The 13393-nt window shown below is 40.5% G+C and overlaps 1 protein-coding gene across 3 annotated transcripts in view; it reads left to right on the forward strand.

Moving 5' to 3' along the window:
* PRKG1 (protein kinase cGMP-dependent 1) overlaps positions 1 to 13393 on the forward strand; it is a 1363231-nt gene that overhangs the window by 687459 nt on the left and 662379 nt on the right.

The following is a 13393-nucleotide window of genomic DNA, read 5'->3' on the forward strand; positions in this document are numbered from 1 at the left end:
CAGTTGGCATAAACAGTGTGTGAATTCATGTGAATTGCTTTAACACATTATTTTTCTTTTGCAAGAAACTCAGTGTAGAATGCACGTGACTCCCGTTCATCAACTCACCAGTAATTATAGGTCTAAATTAATCACTTGGTTTATCACTTGCCAGTTGCTCAAGCTGGCCTCTCTAGATACTTTAGAGACCAGGGAACAATTTGGTTCAACAGTATTAAGTAAATAGCCTGAGATCACACTAACAAAAATAAAAATGGGTACTGCTCAACTTCAAATCTTTGCTTACTTAATAGAGCAATGCAAAAATGAATTCCTATAAAGCTTTTGAAACAAATTTATCACCAACCTTGATTAAAATAAATAAATCAGGGGAGTCAAATGGGAATATGGGAACATATGGGAAACATACTTGATTGGTCTTATTTTCATTTTTTTGAAACATAAGCTACTTTTAACTCTTATAGAAGGAAATGGGGTTAAATGAATTCATTATTTTTTTTTACAATCTCATGTTCCTTCTTGGCTTTTGAGTATATCTGACATAAATTTGAGAAGAGGAAAAATCGACATTGCCTTGGACCTTTGCAGGCCTTGGCCCTTGCCAGTCATTTGTCCAATAGTCAGAAAATTGCAAAGCAAAACCATTGACTCCCCATAATCAGGTCTATAAATTAATGGGTTTAGCTGAAAAATATTTGAGCCCTGCTAATCATATTAATGGTTATTTGGTCTGTTTTATTTATAGTACTCCATAATTGGAATTGAATAAGAGTAAGCTGACACATACTAAACATCTCCATGAAGATACAGCTTTGTGTGTGAGAACCTCATCACATACAGTGCAGTGCAGAGTATCCCTCCATAATTATTTAATTAGCTAACAGTTCTGGGTTATTTCAGGAGCCGGATGTGACTTGGTATTTTACGTGGAGTGAGAACTTTGAGCAATAGGATAGATTTGAAAAGACTGCACCTGGGTAAGTGGGGCGAGGGCAGCTTTTCATTTGATCTATTTGTCTTCTCTCTGGATCATTCTTTTTGTTGTTTTAGTTTGTTCCCTGTAATAGAAAGCTTGTCTTTTTTCTTCTTTGAAGCTAATTTACCTTTTTTAAATTTTATCTTTTTACCCATGTGATGTGATAGACAGCAAATGGGGACAGTGTAACTCAATGCTTCTCCTTGAACCCTGTTCTTCACAAAATAAGATGCCAATTGTGAATTCCTAAGGTAACAACTACTTAGACTGGCTAGAGAATGCTCATCCTAGGGAACAGGAATCTTTTTTTTTTTTTTAAAGTAAAGTAGGATTTATTTTGGTTGAAACTTTCTGCTTCCAAGAGAGGAAAACCCAAACGGACCTGGTGGTAGTCGGCTTTAAGTACTGACAGTCAGATTGGCATTCAGTTACCAGGCAGGGACAAAAACCATCCAAAGAGCTCATTTATAATTCCCCATCCTGTCTGGCCTGCTAAGGGTCGGGGAGATAACTTGTTTTCGCAATAAGCTGTGAGCTCCGGAGGAGCTTCCTTGCTGTTCGCATGGTAAATTTGGAGAGAAATCTTTTTTTTTTTTATTCAGTAAATATATATTTTTTCATTTATTTATTTGAAATGTAGAGTTACAGGGAGAGGGAGAAGGAGACAGAGAGAGACAGACAAAGTCTTCCATCAGCTGGTTCACTCCCCAGATGGCTGCAATGGCCAGAGCTGTGCCAATCCAAAAGAGCCAGGAGCCAGGAGCCAGGAGCTTCTTCCGGGTCTCCTACATGGGTGCAGGGGCCCAAGGACTTGGGCCATCCTCCACTGCCCTCCCTGGCTACAGCAGAGAGCTGGACTGGAAGTGGAGCAGCTGGGACTCATACGTCGGTGCTGCTGGTGGCAGCTTTACCAGTTTCCCCACAGCGCCGGCTCCAGGAGCAATAATCTTACAATGAAAGTAGTTAATTGTGTGTGAGTGAGGAAGAAAAAAAAGATGAGAGATCATCAGTGTGCCTAGTGATAGGCATTGTGGTGTTGTGTTCCGGATCACCCAGATGGAAAGAACCAGCGAGACTCACCGAAATGCAAAGAACAAAGGGACTTTATTTATAGGTCCAGCTTGCTGGGGCCTGACCTCCTGTGCAACGCACTGCTGGGAGAGCAAGAACCCTTCTCTTTGTTTCCAGGGCTTTTATAGTTCCTGGGCAAACACGTATTACGTCCGCATTCCTTCCTTCCCCTGGCCCTGCAGGACCAAGGACGGCCCACCTCATTGGTTGCCCCCACCTGGCCCTGCTGAACCCATGACTGCCCCATGTCAGGTTTTGTCTTCTCACAGCAGGTGAGTCCTGGGCCTAGCCAGTTTTTTTTTGTCTTGTGAGAAGCCTGTCATGGTGTGGCTCTGGCCTCTCACAGTGGGTCTTGGACCAATTAAATTCTCATATCAACTTAGAGTTATGGTTCATAATTCCTTGGACTATTACTAATAAACTTTCGAAAACATTGAAAAGTCTTAAAGTAGAAATGGCATGGTCCTGCAGAATCTTTTTCTATGAAGTTTTTGAAGAATCAGCTAGCAGGTTTGTTCCCTCCCTCCCACCCTCCCTCCCTTCTTTCCTTCCTTCCTCTTTTAATCATTTCAGCTGTGTTACTCCATTTCTAGACTCTCTTCTTGCCTTGCGATAATACTGGAAGTCTTTTTATGAAATCTCAAATATCAGTACACAGTCTAAGCAACCTGCAGAGTGCTAAGAGTCTCCAAAATCAGTGAGCATCGGTGTGTGCAGAGACCTGGGTGGTGTGCAGATGAGGAGAAGGGGCCTTGACAACTGCACTCAGCGGTCATCAGGAAAAATAGTCAATATTTCAATATCTGATATGCAGTTATCATTTATAATGATCCATTCATCAGATCATCAGTTTGCCAAATGCTCCAGACACTACAAACAGAAGTAACACTTAGACACTTTTTGTCTCAAGCTGGCTGTGATTTCTGTGTACCTAATTTGTCTGCCATCTTTGAAAGGCATTGTAATAATCAAGTAGTTCTTTGTTCAAATGCAGAATATAATGAGGAAGATGGGACTGATATGGGCTAAACAGCTTGTCTCTGATTGGCGTAGAGCCATGGAGACCAGAAGTAAGCCGGAAGCAATCATTTCTCCATTCTCTTAGTTAGTTGGAAATAATGACAGGTTGGAAGCATTATTTCCCAATTAAGTAAGGATGAGAAGACGGTTAGAGAATTAATCAAGATAAAGAATCAAAAAGACCTGCCCATTTTTAATGAGTGATAAAAGAAGGGCCTTAAATGGCTCAGAGGGATAGACAGGAGCATGCCTCTTCAAAGAAAATTACACGTTTTCCCGAAGAGTAGCATCTGTCTTTATACACTGCAGAACCAGGGAAGGTGGAGTGCAGAGTGACCCTCAGCGCTATCATCTTCTTAAGGAATTGCTTTGCATTTTGTCCAGTAGTTGTACTTTTATGATAATGTTAATATATTTTAGAATAGGAGAGGTGAGGACTGAGGTTATTTTTAAGCTATATGTAAAATAAGACATGAGGGAAAAATGATCAGAGTGAAGGGGGCACTATTTAAAAGTTCAAGGTAATTAACTCTAAGCTTCCTGGAGGCCAGGTTTGTTTGTTTGATTGATTGATTGATTGATTTAAGGATTGTTTTTTATTCATTTGAGAGGTAGATTTACAGTCAGTGAGAGGGAAAAACAGAGAGAAAGGTCTTCCATCCACTGGTTCACTCCCCAAATGGCCTCAATGGCTGGAGCTGCGCTGATCCGAAGCCAGGAGCCAGGTGCTCCCACACAGGTGCAGGGGCCCAAGCATCTAGGCCATGTTCTACTGCTTTCCCAGGCTATAGCAGAGAGCTGGATTGGAAGAGGAGCAGCCGGGAAGAGAACCAGCACCCATATGGATGCCAGCACCGCAGGCGGAGGATTAACCTACTGATCCACAGCTCTGGCCCCATGGAGACCATGTTTTAAACATATAAAAAGTTAGTTCTTTCATTTTTCTGTGTAAGGAGCAAAAAGTTACCCACGAGAAGTAAACTTTTTTTGCTACTGAATTCTAAATCATAGATAGTATAAGGATTGTTTTTCTTTTATCTTATTTTACTTTTAACTTTTAATTTTAATAAAAATTGTGCCTGCATATCTATGTGATGTTTCAGTACCTGAATATATTATGTAATGTTCAAATCAGGATAAGCATTTATCATTTCTTTATAGCAGAACATTCAAAATCCTTTCTTCTAGATTTTTCTTTAGAGAACTATATATATAGTACATTATTGTTATCTGCAGTTATCCAACTGTGCAGTAGAACGCCAGAACCTCCTGCTATGTGACTATACTTTAGAACCCATTAGCCAACCTTGCCTCATTTTTCCTTTGCCAGTCTTCTTCCTAGCCTCTGGTAACTACCATTCTACTCTCAACTTCTGTGAGGTCAACTTTTTAATATTGCACATGTGAGTGAAATCACATGTGCTTAGCTTCTTTCATTTAGCCTTGATCTCCAGCTCCATCCATGCTGTTGGAAGGGACGAGATGGCATCCTGTTTCTGGCTGCATAATATTCTGTTGTACTACATCTTCTTTATCTGTTTGTCTGTTGATGGTCACTGAGGCTGTTTCCATTTCTTGGCTATTTTGAACAGTGCTGTAACAAGCATGGTAGTGCAGATTCTTTGACAGATCAGTTTCATTTCCCTTGTATACATATCCCAGTAGTGGGGTTCTGAAGGATGATGCGGTAGCTCTAGCTAGTTTTTGTTTTTGTTTGTTTGTTTGTTTGTTTGTTTTGAGGAAACTCTGACTGTTTTCCACAATGACTTGACTGATTTACACCCACATAGAGGACAAGAGTTTCCTTTTCTTAGCTCCCTTGCCAGCACTGTTATCGTTTGTCTTTTGTGTAATAGCCATCCTGAGTAAGGTGATAGCTCACTGTGATTTCGACTTACATATCCCTGATGACTATTGATAGTGAGAACTTTCTCATGTACCTGTTAGTCATCTGTATGCCTTTCTATGAAAAATAGCTATTTATATTTATTCCCCATTTTTTAAAAATTAGATTACTTAGGATTTTTTGTTTTTGTTTTTTTACTATCTAGTTGAGTTCCTTATAAATGCTGATTATTAACTCCTCAACATATTCATAACATAAATATTTTCTCCCATTATGTAGGTTGCTTTTTTACTCTGTTGATTGTTTTGTTGTACAGAAGCTTTTTAGTTTGATGACATTTTTTTCTATAAATATTTATTTATTTAGTTGAAAGACAGTTAAAGAGAGAGGGAGAGACAGAGACAGAGAGAGAGAGAGAGAGAGAGAAATCTTCAGTCCATTGGTCCACTACCCAAGTGGCCACAATGTGAGGGCTGCGCCAGGTCAAAGCCAGGAGCCTGGAACTCCATCCAGGTCTCCCATGTGGGTGCCAGGGGCCCAAGCACTCGGGTCACCTTCTGCTTCCTTTCTAGGCTCATTTTGAGGAGCTGGGTCAGAAGTGGAGCAGCCGGAACTAGAACCAGTACTCATATGGAATGCCAGCATCACAGACAGCAGCTTAACCCTTTGTGCCACAATGCCAGCTGGTGAAGTTGGTATAGATATTATTTTATTAAGAATTAACTATGGGACCAGTATTCGGTGCAGTAGTTCAGACACCGGTTGGAATGCCGACATCCTATATTGGAGTGCCTGGGTTTGAGTCCCAGATGTGCTCCTGATTCCAACTTCATGCTGGTGTGCACCCTGGGAGGCAGCAGGTGATGGCTTAAACACTTGGGTCTCTGCCATCCACAGGGGAACCCCAAGCTGAGTTACCAGCTCCTGGTTTCAGTCTGGCCCAACCTTGGGGGTTTACAGGCTTTTAGGTAGTGACTCGACAGAGAAAGGATCTCTGCCTGTTTGTGTCTGTCTCGATTTCAAATACAGAAAAATGAGCAATTAAAAAAATCCTAAGAAGAGTTCATTATGAAGAGATATTTCCATAATATCGAATTTGATTTGTTTGATAAAGATAATAAGTATTTGGTATTATCTAACTTAATCATGCTTCCTTTGCTTCTGGCCTCTTCCTCACCTTGGGTCAGTAACTTCTCTCATGTGTAGTCTCTGGATCTACGAAATAACCGCATCCTCATGCCCTTCTCAAACAGTTGTTGTAAAGACTAAAAGAATAATGCAACAAAAGTCAAATCTGTGAGACACAGTAATTGTTCAACAAAGTGGAGCAATGTCAGTCATATTATCCTTGTCCTTATCATAATCACCGCCATTTTTACTGGGCCAATTCCAGTGAATCTGCGGTGTATCTGTGCAGTACATCCCACAACTTTAAATGGCAATGGAATCTTATTTCAGTGAGGACAGCCCCCCTGCTTATAATTGTACATGTATTCTGGACTATCTGGACCATAAGACCACAGGGCCTGATAACAAATACATTGAGTTTTATGTGTCAAGAATTCAAAGCTCCTAGAGAAAAGCTGGTTTATCGTTCTCTCAAGACCTAATTCTTTAAAAATATTTTTAAAAACTTTGGTTTCTCCTTTCTTCTCTGACTTACTGGAGTGTATATGTGCAAGGACAAATGTTAGCTGGCCAGAGTGGGGAAAAATAAAAGAAAGTCAATGAAAAATATGAATCAAGGTTTGACCAGCACCAACTGCTCTCGTTATCTTTGTCATTTGTCCTGTTGCAGCTGTAAATTTTGTTTTTTGTTAAAGGGGAAAAATGATTGCAGAAAAATATCAAAACCATCTCACTACAGTTTTAGGGGTTCTCTCGACATTTAGAGCTGATATATATTTTTAAAAGTGTCAAGGCCTTCAGGTTTAGGAAGTATGGCTTTAGGATGCTGTCCAATGTTACTTTTACATTTTTTTGTCTGTGTCTGTCTCTTGCAGAGTTCTATGAATTGCTGTTAGTAGATGAGCAGTAGGATATATATATTCCTTCTTATTTTTAGGCAAAAGACATGAACATGTAATATGTTTTCTTCTCTCTAAATACACAAGTTTCTCTATTGTATGTTTTCACATTTTCATTGTTTTTATTTTTCTGTAATTGTGCAGAGCTTTGTTTCTATAGGTAGAATGCCGCACTAGGCAAATGCATGTCATATCTGGTCAAAATACAGATGGGAGGGCCCTGTTGTTTTGGCATGGTGGATTAACCTGCAATACCAGTGGTCCTTATGGGAGCTCCTGTTCGGGTCCCTGCTACTCCTCTTTCTGTCCAGTTCTCTGCTGATGTGCCTGGGAAAGCAGCAGAAGATGGCCCAAATACATGGGCCTCTACCACCCATGTGGGAAACCCTGATAGAATTCCAGGCTCCTGGCTTTGGCCTGGCCCAGCCCTGGCCATTGTGGCCTTTTGGGTGATGAACCAGTAGATGGAAGGGATGGAAGATCTCCACCTCCTCCTTCTCTCTCTCCATGTCTCAGTCTCTTTCTCTGGCTATCACTCTTCCTTTCAAATAAATAAAATGTACTTTTAAAAAACATTTATGAGGGATGTGGATGAAGAAACACATATGATAAAAGAATCAGATAATAAAAAGATAAAACCATACATCACACTGTTATCTGTTAAACAGTCATAGATAACTGTCAATCTTTTTCTTTTTTAGAAAATTATCCTTATTTAGCATCTCAGAAGCAAGTGGGAAGAAGAAAGCATTAAATAAGGGGCTGTGCTCTGGGTAGTCCAGCTCTGCCCTTCAGAGTTCACGAGAGAACATTCCCACTGCCACAGGGATGTGTTGAGTCCCCTTTCTTGGGCTTCCAAACGGCCTGGGTTATGTTGGGACTGGTGCTTGTCCGCATAAAGTAATCAGAGCTGAATTGGTTAAGCTCTTGGCTGACACACCCTGTAGTCAGGGGCAGAGGGGCGGTAAGATTGTGCTTGATGATAAAGAAAGAATGTCCTGAGCAGGAGGCCGGAGTGTTCTCCCTGCCATCTGCGCTGGAGACCCTGGATGGTGTGGCTCCCTGCAGCTTCTGGACCCAGCCAACAGTTCTGAACACAATAGTCTCTTGCCACATCCAATCACCTAGTTTTTTTGAACCAATTGGCTTTCTTTTTTTAGACATCTCCAGACATCTTCCAGACATCTCCTCTTCTAGCTAAATTGTTCCAATCTGTTAACTTCCAGTCATCTAATACTCTCATCTCTTTTATTTTTTAATTATTGAGTTATTTTTTGTTTTCATGTAATTGAAAAAGACAAAGAGAGATACAAATAGACAAAGAGAGATCTTCCAACCTGCTGGCTCACCCCCTGTGCCTGCCACAACTGGGGCTGAGCCAGGCTGAAGCCAGGAGCCAGGAACTCCATCCAGGTCTCCCACATGGGTGACAGGGACCCAGGTACTTGAGCCATCACACGCTGCCTTCCAGAGTGCACAGTAGCAGGAAGATGCACTAGGACGTAACTCGGGTGCTGTGCGAGGGGCTGCGGGCATCCTAAGGGGAGTCCTAACTGCACCAGACACCCACCCTGTTGTTTAAGGGTAGACAAATCACACATCCTCTCACACTTGTTTTCTGTAGAGGTTTTTCTTCCCTTTTACTTTTCTTCTCAGGAAACGTCTTCTCTTAGCAATTCATCCAGATTACTCATTAAAATGAGCTAAAATCAACAAGAAAGGGCAGTTTTATTTTCCTTGATTGAGACATTTAACCTTTAAACTGCCCGTTGGCAAAAGGAGGACTATTTACATTCCATCCTTTTAGTAAATCAGTGATAATAGTATTTATTGAGTAGTTTTTCTGTCAGTTACTTTTTTCTGGGGCATATTTAACTTATTTAAGACTCTCAAACTCTTTACAAGTGTTCTATGCATTGCTTATTCTCATGTTTCAAATGAATTGAGGCAGAAGTGGTGTTGTATAAAAGAGTTAGAATTTGAACCCAGAAAATCTAACTATTTCTTTAACAGGCACATTATCTTGATTTTAAAAGAATGTTTATTTATTTATCTTCATTTACTTGAAAAGCAGAATCAGAGAAAGAGAGAGAGAGAGAGAGAGAGAGAGATCGTCCATCCACTGCTTCATTCCTCTAATAGCCACAAGAGCCAGGACTGGACCAGGCTACAGCCGGGAACCTAGGACTCCATTCAGGTCTCCCACATGGGTGAAAAGGGGCCCAAGTATTTGAGCCCTCATCCAAGACTCCCAGGATGCACTTGCAGAAAGCTGGACTAGCCAGGACTTGAACCAGGAACTTCAATATGAGAAGTGGGTGTCCCAAGCAGCGGCTTATCCCACTGTACCACAGTGCTGACCTGAAAAGTCTAGCTCTGAAGCCCACCCTCACCACTTTGGTATGTGGATTTTTACTGATCAATAGAAAAAGTTAAAAATAAAACAAACAATAGTATTTCTGTAACCAAACCATATGAATGCTTCTATGTTGCCCCCAGAGTAATAAGCAATATGGAAATGTAACCTCTAGTGATTGGTTGCCTAGATAAGAACACAATTGAGAATAAATTTATTTCTATAAAGGTGTATGTTACACATTGTAAGGAATATGAAAGCTAATAAGGGGCTGGCGCTGTGGTGCAGTGGGTTAATGCCCTGGCCTGAAGCGCCAGCATCCCATATGGGCACCGGTTCGAGACCTGGCTCCACTTCCAATCCAGCTCTCTGCTATGGCCCGGGATAGTGGTAGAAGATGGCCCAAGTCCTTGGGCCCCTGCAGCCACATGGGAGACCAGGAAGAAGCTCCTGGCTCCTGGCTTCAGATCTACGCAGCCCCAGCCGTTGCATCCAGTTGGGAAGTGAACCATCGGATGGAAGACCTCTCTCTCTCTCTCTGCCTCTCCTCTCTCTGTGTAACTCTGACTTTCAAATAAATAAATAAATCTTTTTTAAAAAGAGAAAGCTAATAAGAGAAGGCTTATGCTTTCGGATTCCCCACTCTTCTGGGAAGGTTAAGGCTTGAATTATGAATTTAAGTAAAGAAGCTGCTTGACTTGTTATGGTTTTGTCTTGATATACTGATCATAAGTTGAAAATGTGTTTAATACACCCAACTTACCAAATACTGCAACTTAGCAACATTGCACACTATCATTTTCACACCATTATAATGTTGAAAAATGGTAAATTGAACCATTGTGAGTTGAGAACCATCTTGGACATTGAAAAATAGTTAAAGTCAGCCGGCGCCGTGGCTCAATAGGCTAATCCTCCACCTTGCGGCGCCGGCACACCGGGTTCTAGTCCCGGTTGGGGCGCCGGATTCTGTCCCGGTTGCCCCTCTTCCAGGCCAGCTCTCTGCTATGGCCAGGGAGTGCAGTGGAGGATGGCCCAGGTGCTTGGGCCCTGCACCCCATGGGAGACCAGGAAAAGCACCTGGCTCCTGGCTCCTGCCAGGATCAGCGCGGTGCGCCGGCTGCAGCGGCGGCCATTGGAGGGTGAACCAGCGGCAAAAGGAAGACCTTTCTCTCTCTGTCTCTCTCTCTCACTGTCCACTCTGCCTGTCAAAAAAAAAAAAAAAAAAAAAAAAAAAATAGTTAAAGTCATTGAAGTGTGACAGAGATAAAGTTGATCATAGTCTTTGGGTCATGACACTCCATAGGTGGCTCTCTTTATTACATTCATTCATTCATTCATTTCATTATCAGTATATTCCTGTCACTACGTACCATTAATTCTTCCATTGACTCTTCCGTTTAAAAAAATCAGACCCCCATTCTTTGAGCAACAACATAAGAATTCATTGCACTGATTTTTCACACTCCTGTGGTGTAACACATAGAGTAGTGAAAAATCTCTTTTTAAAAAAAAGATTTGTTTTCTAAAAAAAGATTTGAAAGGCACAGTGACAGAGAAAGAGAGAGAGAGAGAAAGAGATGTTCCATTTCCTGTTTGACTACCCAAATGGCCAAAATGGCCAAGGCTGGGCCAGGATAAAACCAGTAACCAAGAAACCCATTCAGGTTTCAAACTTGGGTAGCAGGGGCCTCAGTATTTGGACCATCTTTCCCTACTGACTCATGCAAATTAGCAGGGAGCTGAGCTGGAAGGCAAGCAGCTAGCTGCAGCTCCATTATGGGATACCAGCGTTGCACGCAGCAGCCTACCTTGCCGCACTCCACACTGACCCCTGACATTTTATATACATATTATCTTCGAATAATTCTCAGACTGCTGCCTCAGAGTTTGGATCTATTAATTATCCATGTGGATAATATTTCAGTTGTGGTAGTTCACAGAGAACAGAGAACAGACTGGGTGAATGTTATCTCAACTAAGAGTAATAAACAGTGGGCTGTGTTCTGACAAAGGTTTGTATTGGTCATAAAACAAATTGAACAGCTGTCTCAATGAGACTGACAGAACTTACTGAGTGAACAAGTAAAGGCTGTCGTGGAATGCTGGACTTTTGTCTGACCCTGAGAGAATTACTTATCTTCCATCTAAATTGCATTTTGAGCCCTATGAAAGAGCACACGCACACACACACACACACACACACACAGTTACTGAAGCTAAAGTAATCTGTGTTCTTGTCTTAAATCTTTGTTTTCTAATATAACTAGGTTTTTATTTTCCTTTTTCAGGTTATAAGTTAAGTCATTTGGTAAGAAAGCTCAGGGATTTCAAAACTACTAAGATGTAATGATGGAAAGTATGATTTATTATTATATTATTACTATTAACTGTTTATGCTTGAGTTAAAAAAGTAGTCAATAGAATGCTGGTTAACTTTCGGCTATTGTGTCTTCCACTCACAACCATCACATTTGAGCATATATCATCAGTGATTTTATCCAATTGTGTGTTTTACTCTGTAAAATATCTCCTTTTTAGGGCCAGCCCTGGGCCTTAGTAGGTTAAGGTGTGACAGAGATGCCAGCTATAGTACTGGCATCCCATATGGGTGTTTTTTCGAGTCTCAGTTGCTCCACGTCTGATCCAGCTTTCTGCTTGATGGCCTGGGAAAGCAGTAGAGGATGGTCCAAGTGCTTAATAAAAATAATTTCCTTTTGTTGTAATGAAAAATGGATTTAATGCCAAAAAGAAGTAGTTACAATGTAGAAAGCTTAAGTGTCTTAAGACCTATGGATTTCCCCGTCTGAATTCTCATGCTAACTTATTATACACACATACCTCTAAGAAGTTTTAATTAGATATTTAAAAATGTCGACATTTGATAAATTTGGAAGAAAATCGTTCATACTCATACTCATTAAAGCTCATATATATTGGCAGCTTTTTAAAAATTCAATGATTAATGCAAGTAATATTTACTTTTGGAAAATGACAGGCCTCATGTAACAGAATCCAACTACCTGATGAACAGACAGCTGATTGGTGAAGGGTCATGTCAGTGCTTAAATTACGTAAAAGCTTTCTTTGGTGTCAGTGGAAGTCTCTGGGGGCCACTAAGTGCAACTGTTTTTAAAAATCTCCTAAGATTTTGGTGTTGAATTGGTTCTTTCACACTTGTAATTGCTGCTTACAAAAATAAAATAATCAGTAAATCCTCGTGTGTCTTTCCCCAGCATCCACAACCCCTGTTTTCCCCTGTCTTTCCCCTTATTCTCATATAAAAGAGATGATAGTATTTCACTAGTAAATTTTTTGATATGTATCTCCAAAAGATGAGTTATTTTACCACTCCCCACCCCCCAACACACACATACCATCAGTCACCACAATAGCAATGTCTCACCTGAAAAATAGATTTTTTTAAAGCATCAGATTCTCAGGGTTCAAATCTCCAATTATCTCAAAATTATGGCACAATTTAGGATGTTTCTCTAACCAGCTACCTCTGTAGTTTCTACAAATTAAAAGTTGTATGTAGGTCCCGAATGGGGATTCTGGTTTGTTTTTGTTGGTGTTGTTGTTGTTTTTTGTTTGTTTTTAATGAAACATATAATGTCTGGCTTTTTTTTTATGTTAATAGCAGTTGATGTTCAATGTCCCATTTTGTTTGCTCATTAATAGTGAGCATTAATTGTTGATTATTTCCTAGAATTCTTAAGCCAAGGGAATGTGTGGATTTAAATATTTTTATGTGCTTTAATTCGCTGTAGTCCTTATTCTGATTAATGCTCAGATTTGTCCCAATTTAGCCCAGGGGAACCCACTTCACATTTCATCCTGAGTTCCTTTGACATGGATCTAATAGTCTTTAACAGCTTCCTGATTATCAGATGATAAGATATTTTAGGCTCCTCTTGTATATTTCATGGCCCATGCCTGAATCAGCCATTTGTTCAACAACCCTAAAATTCATTTCAGAAAGAAATGGTATTGGGAGTCTGATGATTTAAGCTCTAGAATTGTCTATTGCTCTTTGCTTGTGCATTATTGCCTAGCCTTTATAACACATGCATTTTAAAATATGTTTAGCTTTT

Source organism: Oryctolagus cuniculus, chromosome 15, assembly GCF_964237555.1.
Source record: "Oryctolagus cuniculus chromosome 15, mOryCun1.1, whole genome shotgun sequence".
Lineage (NCBI taxonomy): Eukaryota > Metazoa > Chordata > Mammalia > Lagomorpha > Leporidae > Oryctolagus > Oryctolagus cuniculus.